Source organism: Acomys russatus, chromosome 30, assembly GCF_903995435.1.
Source record: "Acomys russatus chromosome 30, mAcoRus1.1, whole genome shotgun sequence".
Lineage (NCBI taxonomy): Eukaryota > Metazoa > Chordata > Mammalia > Rodentia > Muridae > Acomys > Acomys russatus.
Window position 1 is genome coordinate 26469027 of NC_067166.1, and position 9323 is coordinate 26478349.

The 9323-nt window shown below is 44.1% G+C and overlaps 1 pseudogene; it reads right to left on the bottom strand.

Annotated features, from left to right (window-relative positions):
• Positions 1-7973: 7973 nt before the first annotated feature.
• LOC127212428 (60S ribosomal protein L17-like) lies at positions 7974-8517 on the bottom strand (annotated as a pseudogene).
• Positions 8518-9323: the final 806 nt, after the last annotated feature.

Below are 9323 nucleotides of genomic sequence, written 5' to 3' on the forward strand. Positions count from 1 at the left end.
TCTCAAAGAAAAAGGAATTTTGCTTTCATTTTCCTTCTAATGTTATGAGAGTACCCCAAAGTAAAATTATCAGGAAGAAAACTGCAAGAAATGAATAGTAGAAAGAAATAAAGTGCAGAATGTGGGAGGGGCTGCAGTAAGTCAGCGAAGAAGGGACGAGTTGCTTTGGTTTTGCACTCTGCTCTGTGCCAGGTCGCCATTATCAGCCTGGTGGAGACTGGACTAAGCGGAGGCCGGGGATCAACCAGCACAGAAGGGATCATTTTTATCACCTGCCCTCCTTGAGCTTGGTGTGCATAGCCTAAGCAAAGACGTCTCTACATAGTGAGTCCCCCTTGCAGCCCAATTGCTGTGGGATAAATCCCAGGTCTACCATGACCTTGAACAACTAGCCGAGATGAGTCACAGGATGATTCCTCTAAATGCCCGTGGTTTTCCCATGTGGTAGTCACTAATAGCCATGGATTTGATTTATAGGCTCCACAAACATGTTTTAAAAGTAATAGAACAGAATAGAAATAAATAAAGCAGTACCTGTATGTGGTGCAGGTCCAGTACTGCTCTCGAGAGTCACTTCAGGCATGTATTAATGTCTATAAATGAACACAAGCACGTGTGGACACTATACATTCACAGGACACAAAGGTCAAATATTTTTATATTGTGAATAGTAATCTTAGAAATTTGAAAAATACTGATGAGAGTTCCAAGATGGCAGCGCCTATCACTCACTGTACCTGATCTACCACACGGAGACCAGAGACCGGACTGGGAGCCACAGACTGCAAACAACTGGAGAACACTAGGTGAGTGGGGTCCCGCACAGTGAAGACCACAGGCGGGCCTGGCCCCAAGTAAAACAGCATCCCATGGAGGACTGAACCCACTCCCTAGACTTTGGAACGGAACCTACCTGCAGACTTCAGTCAGCCTCTATAGCCCAAACGCAGTGTGTCGGACGGTGGAACACCGGAGCTCCTGGCCTGGGGAAGTCTCAGGGAAACAAGTGAATCTGTCCTTGGACACCCCCACCCTCCCAACGCCAGTGCACGGAGAGCCCCGGAGGCCATGGGGAAGCCCAGGTGGCTGTGAACATGGTGCCCAGACACAGTGTGTGGACGATCTGAATGGGTCCAGACTGAAGCCAGGCAGCCAGCCTCACTGGACCAAGCCTGCAAAATTGGGCTGATAGAACCCAGCCCGGACAGTTCCTATGCTTGGGGGAGAAGCTGGACAGCCCTGAGGGGTCTGGAATGGGGTCTGAATTGTGGCCACAACGCGGTGGGACTGAACAGCCAGAGGTGCACTATCTAGACTGGTCCAGTATCTAGACTGGTCCGGACAGAAACCTGACTGTGGGCCACAGCGGTCCGGGCCTTGACAATTGGGCAGATAAAGCCCTATCCAGCCAGTCCCCACACCCTAGCAGGGTCTCCAATGCTCTTGGGAGAAGCTGGACAGCCCTGAGGGGTCTGAACAGTGGCCACAACCAGTGGGACAGAACCACACAGTCCTGCTGTCTGAACAGGTCTGGGCAGGAACCTATCTACCCACCACAGCAGTCTGTCCCTGCACAATTGGGCAGTTAAAACCTGCCCTGGCCAGTCCCCATGGCCCGGTGGGGACTCCCACATGCTTAGGAGAGGCTGGACTGCCCCGAGGAGTCAGGACAGAAAGTTAAACAGCGGCCCCCAACACAACTAGTCTGAATCCCCTCAATAGTGTGAATGTAATCAGGCAGAAGCCTACCTCCGCAGACCCAGTCAGGAGCTTAAAGTATAGAGCAGAGTCTCCTGTAGCAGAAACCAGGTCACCTGCCAGTTCCAGGGAAGAACTCCCTGATCTCCACAGGCAAGAGCACATGACCTATAATCATTCATCAACTATCCACTCTCAACGACCAGTGAAGGACACCAGAAACTACCACCCAACATCAGAGATAGAAAGATGACTAAAGGACAGCATAAGAACACAAACAACAAAACCCAAACAACTCGGCATCTCCAGATCCCAGCTATCCCAAAGAAAGTAACCCTGAGAACTCAAACACAATTGAAATACAAGAAAATGACCTCAAATCCTTAGTAATGAAGATGATAATGGAAGAAATGAATAAAATCCATAAACAAATGCAGGAAGACACAGCCAAGCAGGTGGAAGACATAAAAGAGGCCTATACAGAGGCACTAGAAAAAATTCAGGAAAATAAAAACAACCAGATGAAGGAAATCAAAAAAACAGTTCAAGATCTGAAGGTAAAAATGGAAACAGTGATAAAAGCACAGACAGAAGAAAAATGGGAATGAGAGACCTTAGAGAAGAAAATAAGCAACACAGAGGCGAGCTTCTCTAACAAAATCCAAGAACTGGATGAATGAATCTCGGGACTAGAAGATACAATTATAGAACTCAAAGCAACCATCAAAGAAAATGATAAATCTGAAAAATTCCTGACACAAAATATCCAAGAAATCAAGGACACCATGAAAAGACAAAACCTGAGAATAATAGGCATCAAGGAAAGAGAGGACACCTGACTACAAGGCCCAGAAAATATCTTCAACAAAATAATAGAAGATTTCCCCAATTTGAAGAAGAAAATGCATATAAACATACAAAGAGGCCTACAGAATACCACATAGAATAGATCAGAAAAGAAAATCTTCCTGACACATTATTTAAAAAAACACAAAATATACTGAACAACAACAACAAAAAAAATTAAAAGCGGCACGAGAAAAAGGTCAAGTAACATACAATGGCAAACCTATCAGAATTACACCTGACTTCTCAGCAGAGGCCATAAAAACCAGAAGGGCCGAGACAGAGGTCCTGCAAACCCTAAGAGACCAAAGATGCCCGGCCAGCGAAACTATCAATAACCATTGATGGAGAAAACAAGACATTCCATGACAAAAACAAATTCAAACAGTACCTATCCACAAATTTGGCTTTACAGAAGTGACTAGAAGGAAACTCCACCCCAAAGAGGACAAGGTACAACCAAATTTACACGGGAGATAGATAACTACACCATCGCAAAAACACAGCCACACAAACACTCTACTGCAACCAACATCAAAATCCAGGGACTTAGCAGTCATTGGTCATTAATATCTCTCAGCATCAATGGTCTCAATTCTCCAATAAAAAAAAACACAGACTGACTGAATGGATGCATAAACAAGATCTAACATTCTTCTGCATCCAAGAACTATATCTCATCCACAAGGACAGACATTACCTCAGGGTAAAAGGCTAGAAAAAAATATTCCAAGCAAATAGTCACAAGAAGCAAGCTGGTATAGCCATTTTAACATCTAATAAAATTGACTTTCAACCAAAATTAATCGAAAGGGATGAGGAAGGACACTTCATACTTGTCAAAGGTAAAATCAACCAAGGGGACATCACAATTCTGAACATCTATGCTCCAAATACTAGGGCATCCACATATGTAAAAGAACTATTAACAAAGCTTAAACCACACATCTATCCCCACACATTAATAGTGGGAGACTTCAACACCCCTCTTTCAGCAAAAGATAGGCCATTGAAACAGAGACTAAGCTGAGAAATAACATTTAGGTAAGAGAAATATAGGAGATGGGGAAGCAGAAGAATCCAGAGGGTCCTAGAAACCTACAAGAAGAACACCGTGATGGGTGGATCAGGGCCCAGGGGATCTGCTCAAACTATTGCACTAACCAAGAACAATACAAGCAGTAAACATCGAACTCCTACTCTGATCTAGCCAATGGACAGGACATTCTCCACAGTTATGTGAAGAGCAGGGACTGATTCTGACATGAACTTTGGTGCCCCATATTAGACCATCTTTCCTTGGTAGGGAAGCCTGGTGGCACTCAGAGGAAGAATAAGCAGGCTACCAAGATGAGACTTGATAGCCTATGACCACATAGTGGGGGAGGAGGTCCCCCTTGGTCATAGACCTAGGGGAGGGGGATAGGGTGAAATCGGTAGGGAGGGAGGAATGGGAGGATACGAGTGATGGGATAACAATTGAGTTGTAATCTGAATAAGTTAATCAAATAAAAAGAAAAGAAAAATACTGAGGATTTGGTTCCTTGCTACTCAAAAGAGGGGGAAAAAAAGACTAACAGTTTAATGTTTACTGCTCATCATTTTTTAGATTCAAAATGTCTACTTTTGGAATGTTTATGTCTTCTTTCCTCTTCCCATGTTACTTCCTTCTGCTTCCCTTAGTGATGTCTGCTGTCCTGTCTTTGGCTGATCTCAGTGTGTGTCACAATGCCATTCCAGCTTCGCAGGGACAAAGCAACCAATAGGCAGCCCTGAGTTACCAATGGGAGGAAAGAGGGCAGGAAAGGCTCCCTGAACTAATACCCCACACTACAAAGACACTCTACCCAAGGCTCAGCTTCTCTCATCTGTTACGTGTATCAAGGCTCAAACGAGCTAAATATTTACAATCCTGAGACATTTTAGGTACAGCCTTCCTCTTTCCGCTCTCCTGTGACTCAGGAGGAATTTCTCCAAGCCAGCCTTCGTTCGCTCTCTGGGAACTTAGCTGGGAGATGGATGTGTACGGAACACAGAGACAGCGAAATGAAAACAGATCAATACATCAATGGAGTGGAAGGTACTTATATCATACTCAGTCAAGTGCGTTTTATGGCCCACAGCCAAAGGTCTAAGATACCTCAACTGATGGATCCCCCAGGAAACGGGTTCCAACATATTCACAATGAATTTAGAGAGAGGGAAAAAAGGCACTGTGCCTAGTTACAGCTCCATGGACATTCATGCGCAGAACTAGGTGACCCTATGCAATGTGAGTGGAGCACTGTCTGCGCCTTAGGCCCCACCCGCCTACCCACTCCCTAGTCCCTAGAAGCTCTTCCAAGCATTTGATAGCTTCATTTTTCCCTTTGCTTCCCACACCATACTGATGGCCTACAGAAAAATTATATATAATGCACAAATACACATGTATAGAAATGTAAACAGTTAGTCTACATATTATATAGATACACAGACACACATGCGCACATGCATGCACCCATATACATATATGTATGTCCTTTGTATGTAGAATAAAACTCCTCTGCACAGAAATTTCCACTATAAACAAGAAAGCTGAGGAAAGTTAAGTTAGGCTCCTCAGTGTGGGGCAGTGGGTGAGATCAGGGTGGAAAGGAAGGAAGTTCATGGTCTGGTTTTCCCACAGGAAATGCTCTCCTGAGCTGAAGATTGTTGGACAGCTGGGACAACCGAAGTCAAAAAAAGTGGTTTTGCTCTTATCAGGCTCGAGCTTGTAGATCCAACTAGCACTGAAAACTCTCAGCTGCTACATTTGTTTGTTTGTTTGTTTCCCATTGGTTTGTCCTCCACTGCCCAGCTGGAGCTCTCCAGAAAAGCAGCTTCAACAGAATGAGTATGGAGGTGTGGGTGTATGTGGGGAGGGCTAAGAAATGGACCCATGGGGCTGGAGAGTTGGCTCAGCGGTTAAGAGCACTGTCTACTCTCCCAAAGGTCCTGAGTTCAATTCCCAGCAACCATATGGTAGCTTGCAACCATCTGTAATGAGATCTGGTGCCTTCTTCTGGTGTGCAGGTGTACATGTAAGCAGAATATTGTATATGTAATGAATAAATAAATCAAAGAAAGAAAGAAAGAAAAGAAAAGAAAAGGACTCACATAGTTTTGGAGGCCAGTAAGTCCAAAATCAGGAGGTGAGCTAGCAAGTTGGAGACCAAAAAAGAACTTCACTTCCCTGTCACTTCAGTGGTCTGTTTCTCGGCAGATCTTCTTGAGTTGGAGAGGTGGGGCTAGGGGTTACCACCTGAGGGAGGTTAGGAGTAGGGGTGAAGGTTAATCTTCCTGGCCTGGGAAAGCCCTGACTGTATTCATTACCAACACGTGGACATGTGGGGAAGATAGGCGCACGGTCGGCTTTCAGAAACCCATGCCAGCGCGCACCTGCCTTTTTAAAGAGCAAGGAAAAAAGACCTGAGGCTTACAGTGAGTAAAGAACTTGCCTGAAAATTCAAGCTTTCTGAAGTGCAGTGTTCAGAGTTGCTTAGAGGATTAAATGAAATCGGCACGCAGAAAGAAAAAGCCTGGTGCAAAGCAACCTCTCAAACAAGGGCTGGATTTATTATTATCATTGTTGTTACTGCCTTTCCTCTCTGTACCTAAGGTGCCTTTCCACTCTAATGTCGGACAAGAAGATCTTCCCCCATCAGCAGCTTTGTTCGGAAGTACGCATAGTCAAGTTTTGAAACACTTTTACAGCTTCTAAAGCCATTATTTGAAGTCAATAGTGTAAGGTTGGGGAGATTATGTCCTTCTGGCCTTATGTCTTAGCTCACCTAATTATTCCTGCAGGACTTTTTTAATGAAGTAGGCTTTTAGGAAACAATCATTTGAAGAAACGTATGATGTATTTGACTAGCAAGTCAACTTCTAGGAATCCATCCCGCAGGGTATGCTGTCTAGTTAAGCAATGCCAGCGACAGTGAAAAGAACTGAAAACACCCCAAATGGGTTAGGAATGGCCCTATAAACCATGTGTCCATGCAACTACTGTTGTGCAGCTATTCCAAAAACCAGGGTGTAGTTCTGTGTGTGTTGACTGGGGCATCTTCAAGAAACCTTAACAAACAGATAAATTTCCCCTTATATTTAGTATAAACCCAGTCACATAAATATTAAAATACAAGCTGGGCACGATGGCGCAAGCCTGGAATCCCAGCACTTGGGAGGCAGAAGCCAGCTGATCTCTATGAGTTCGAGGCCAGCCTGGTCTGCAAATGGAGTCCAGGACAGCCAAGGCTACACAGAGAAACCCTGTCTCAAAAAAAAATTAAAAACAAAAACAAAAATAAAATACCCAACATCAAATACTTCCCAAACATCTGTATATTCATGAGACAAAGAAGTATAGACACTTGAGTATCAAACAGGGAATGCTGGTTTATTTGGGGGAAAGAGATGCATTTTCCATATAATTTAAAATAAACCCATCTTCAAAGACAAGGTTATGGCTAGCTATATAAATGCATATGCTTAATGTATATGATTAAAAATTTTCAATAGGAGACTTTAGATGGGGTTGCCGAGAAGTCAGTTGGGATGGGGGTGGGGGAGAAATATACTGACGTGGCATCTCCTCTGTCAGGATCCTCTGCAGTTCTCTTTTCAAAAAATAAATATTTTTCCTCTAGTGGCTGAGCTTAAAGTATTGAACACAAAGCATCCTATGTTCTCTGGCTAATTGGAAAGGCCAGAAGCCTTTTGAGTAGACTATATTAAAATGAACCTTGAATCCTATATAGAAGCCAAGGCCCAGGTCTTAGTTTGTCAATATTTTTGAGCCACTTAGCTCAATTGGGTAAACCTAGGGTCAGCACAAAGCAAACTTCAAATTTTTAACCTCTTGTTTTTCAGAGGAATGTGTGTGTGAACATATGTGTGTGCTTGTGCATGTGTGTGTGGTGTGAATGAGTGTTTGTGTGTGTTTATGTGTGGTGTGTTTGTGTGTGTGTGTGCAGTGTGTCTATGTATGTCTGTATGTATTTGGGGGTATAGGAGCTTATAATGGCTTGGAGTAATTAAGAAAGAAGAGATAAAGCCTCTGTAAGATATTTTCCTCATAAATTCTTTTCTGGAAATAAGTCATTGATACCTTGGCATAAAGCAATGTAGTTGCGCAACAGTCTCCATTTGTCATGGCTAGAATCAGAAGGGAGGAAATTACTTACAGAGGAAGGAAACGTTTTGTTGTGGTGTTGGCTACTGCACACCACACATCATCGAGTAAATGTCTCTGCTGGTGTGGAACAAAGGTGGGCTTGGGTTTGAACCTGGGCTTTGTCACTGCATTTTGCTTTCTTGGGATAATTTCTTAACTTCTTCACAGCCATTTTCTTTTCTTTCTTTCTTTCTTTCTTTTTTTTTCTGTTTTCTGCATTTATTTTACGCTGAATTTATTCCCATGGCATAAGTTTTTGTTTCTTCGGCAATACCTTTTTCTTCTGTGCCACTTCCTCATCTGGCTTTGGAACAAGGTGCTCCAGTGAGGATCACCTCAGTGTGGCAGGGGGAGCTCATGCACGGGTTAATCTGTCCATGAGCTCTGTAAATTCGTCGGCTCATCTTAGGTGCCTTGTTCACGTGGACGTGTTCAATGACCAGGGAATCTACATCTAAACCCTGAAGGTCAGCATTACTCTCTGCATTTTTCAGCATGTGCAGCAAAAACCCAGCACTCTTTTTTGGCCACTGACCCTGAGTCCAGCCCCACTGTTTGGCCTGGGGACACCTCCCAACTCCACCATTGTACCACCACCGGAATGACCCACATGGCCTCTTCAAAGTGACACCTTTCAGATACTCGGTGGCTTTTCAGATATGCACACTCTTGATGGCCTGGGCAGTTTCCTGGTTGTTCTTAAAGTGAACACGAAGATTTGAACCTTTTGATTTGCATGATTTTGTAGGGTTTTCTGGGTCAAGTGAGTAGCGAGCCATCTTTGCAGGTCACCTCTGGCCACTTACAGGAAGTGGACAACCATTTTCTTCAATCATAAAACGATGACTGTATAAATTGCAGGATTTGGGTAAAGGTACATATGTAACCTACTGGCACAGAAGATGGCACACAGAAGAAGAAGAAGAAAGTGTGGTCAGAAAGACTTGAAGGGAATTCTCTGAATTGAGATGCATAAGCATCGATGCATAAATAACCTTATACACAGATAGATTGGAATTACTCATGTCAAAACACTGTCAGCCCCTTCCTGAAATCGGGGTTCTTATTAACAGCCATGCCAGCACTCGGGAGAGGCAGAGAGGAGTGTGGGAAGTCCCCAAAGAGAAAAGAATATCCTGTGATGACACATACCTGCTCTCAAATATATCCCTGTGGGCGAGAGTACATTCCGCAGGAGAGATGGCTTATCACCCTACCCTTCGAGCTCAGTAAACAACCCCAGTGAGCAGTCTAAACGAGTCAGTTCTCAGAGCATCTTTCCAAAGCAGGACCCTGGCACGTTAATACCTACTGTACCTCTCCCATAAATAGCAAAGATGCTGATCATAGGTTATCGGGAAAGCCTGTCCTCTGAGGAAACTCTCAACTCAAATAGAATGCGTTTGCACAGAGAAGAGTGGAGCGCGTGAGGCAGAGCCAATAGGCAGCAGGGAGAAGGACCAGCTTCTGTCATCTGCCATCACTGGCATGGGGCATTTCTGAGATTATTGGGATGGCCAAGAGAGGAGGAAATGTAGCTCGTGGTAAAGAGTGATATTGCTTCATCTGGGAGACAGAGGATGGG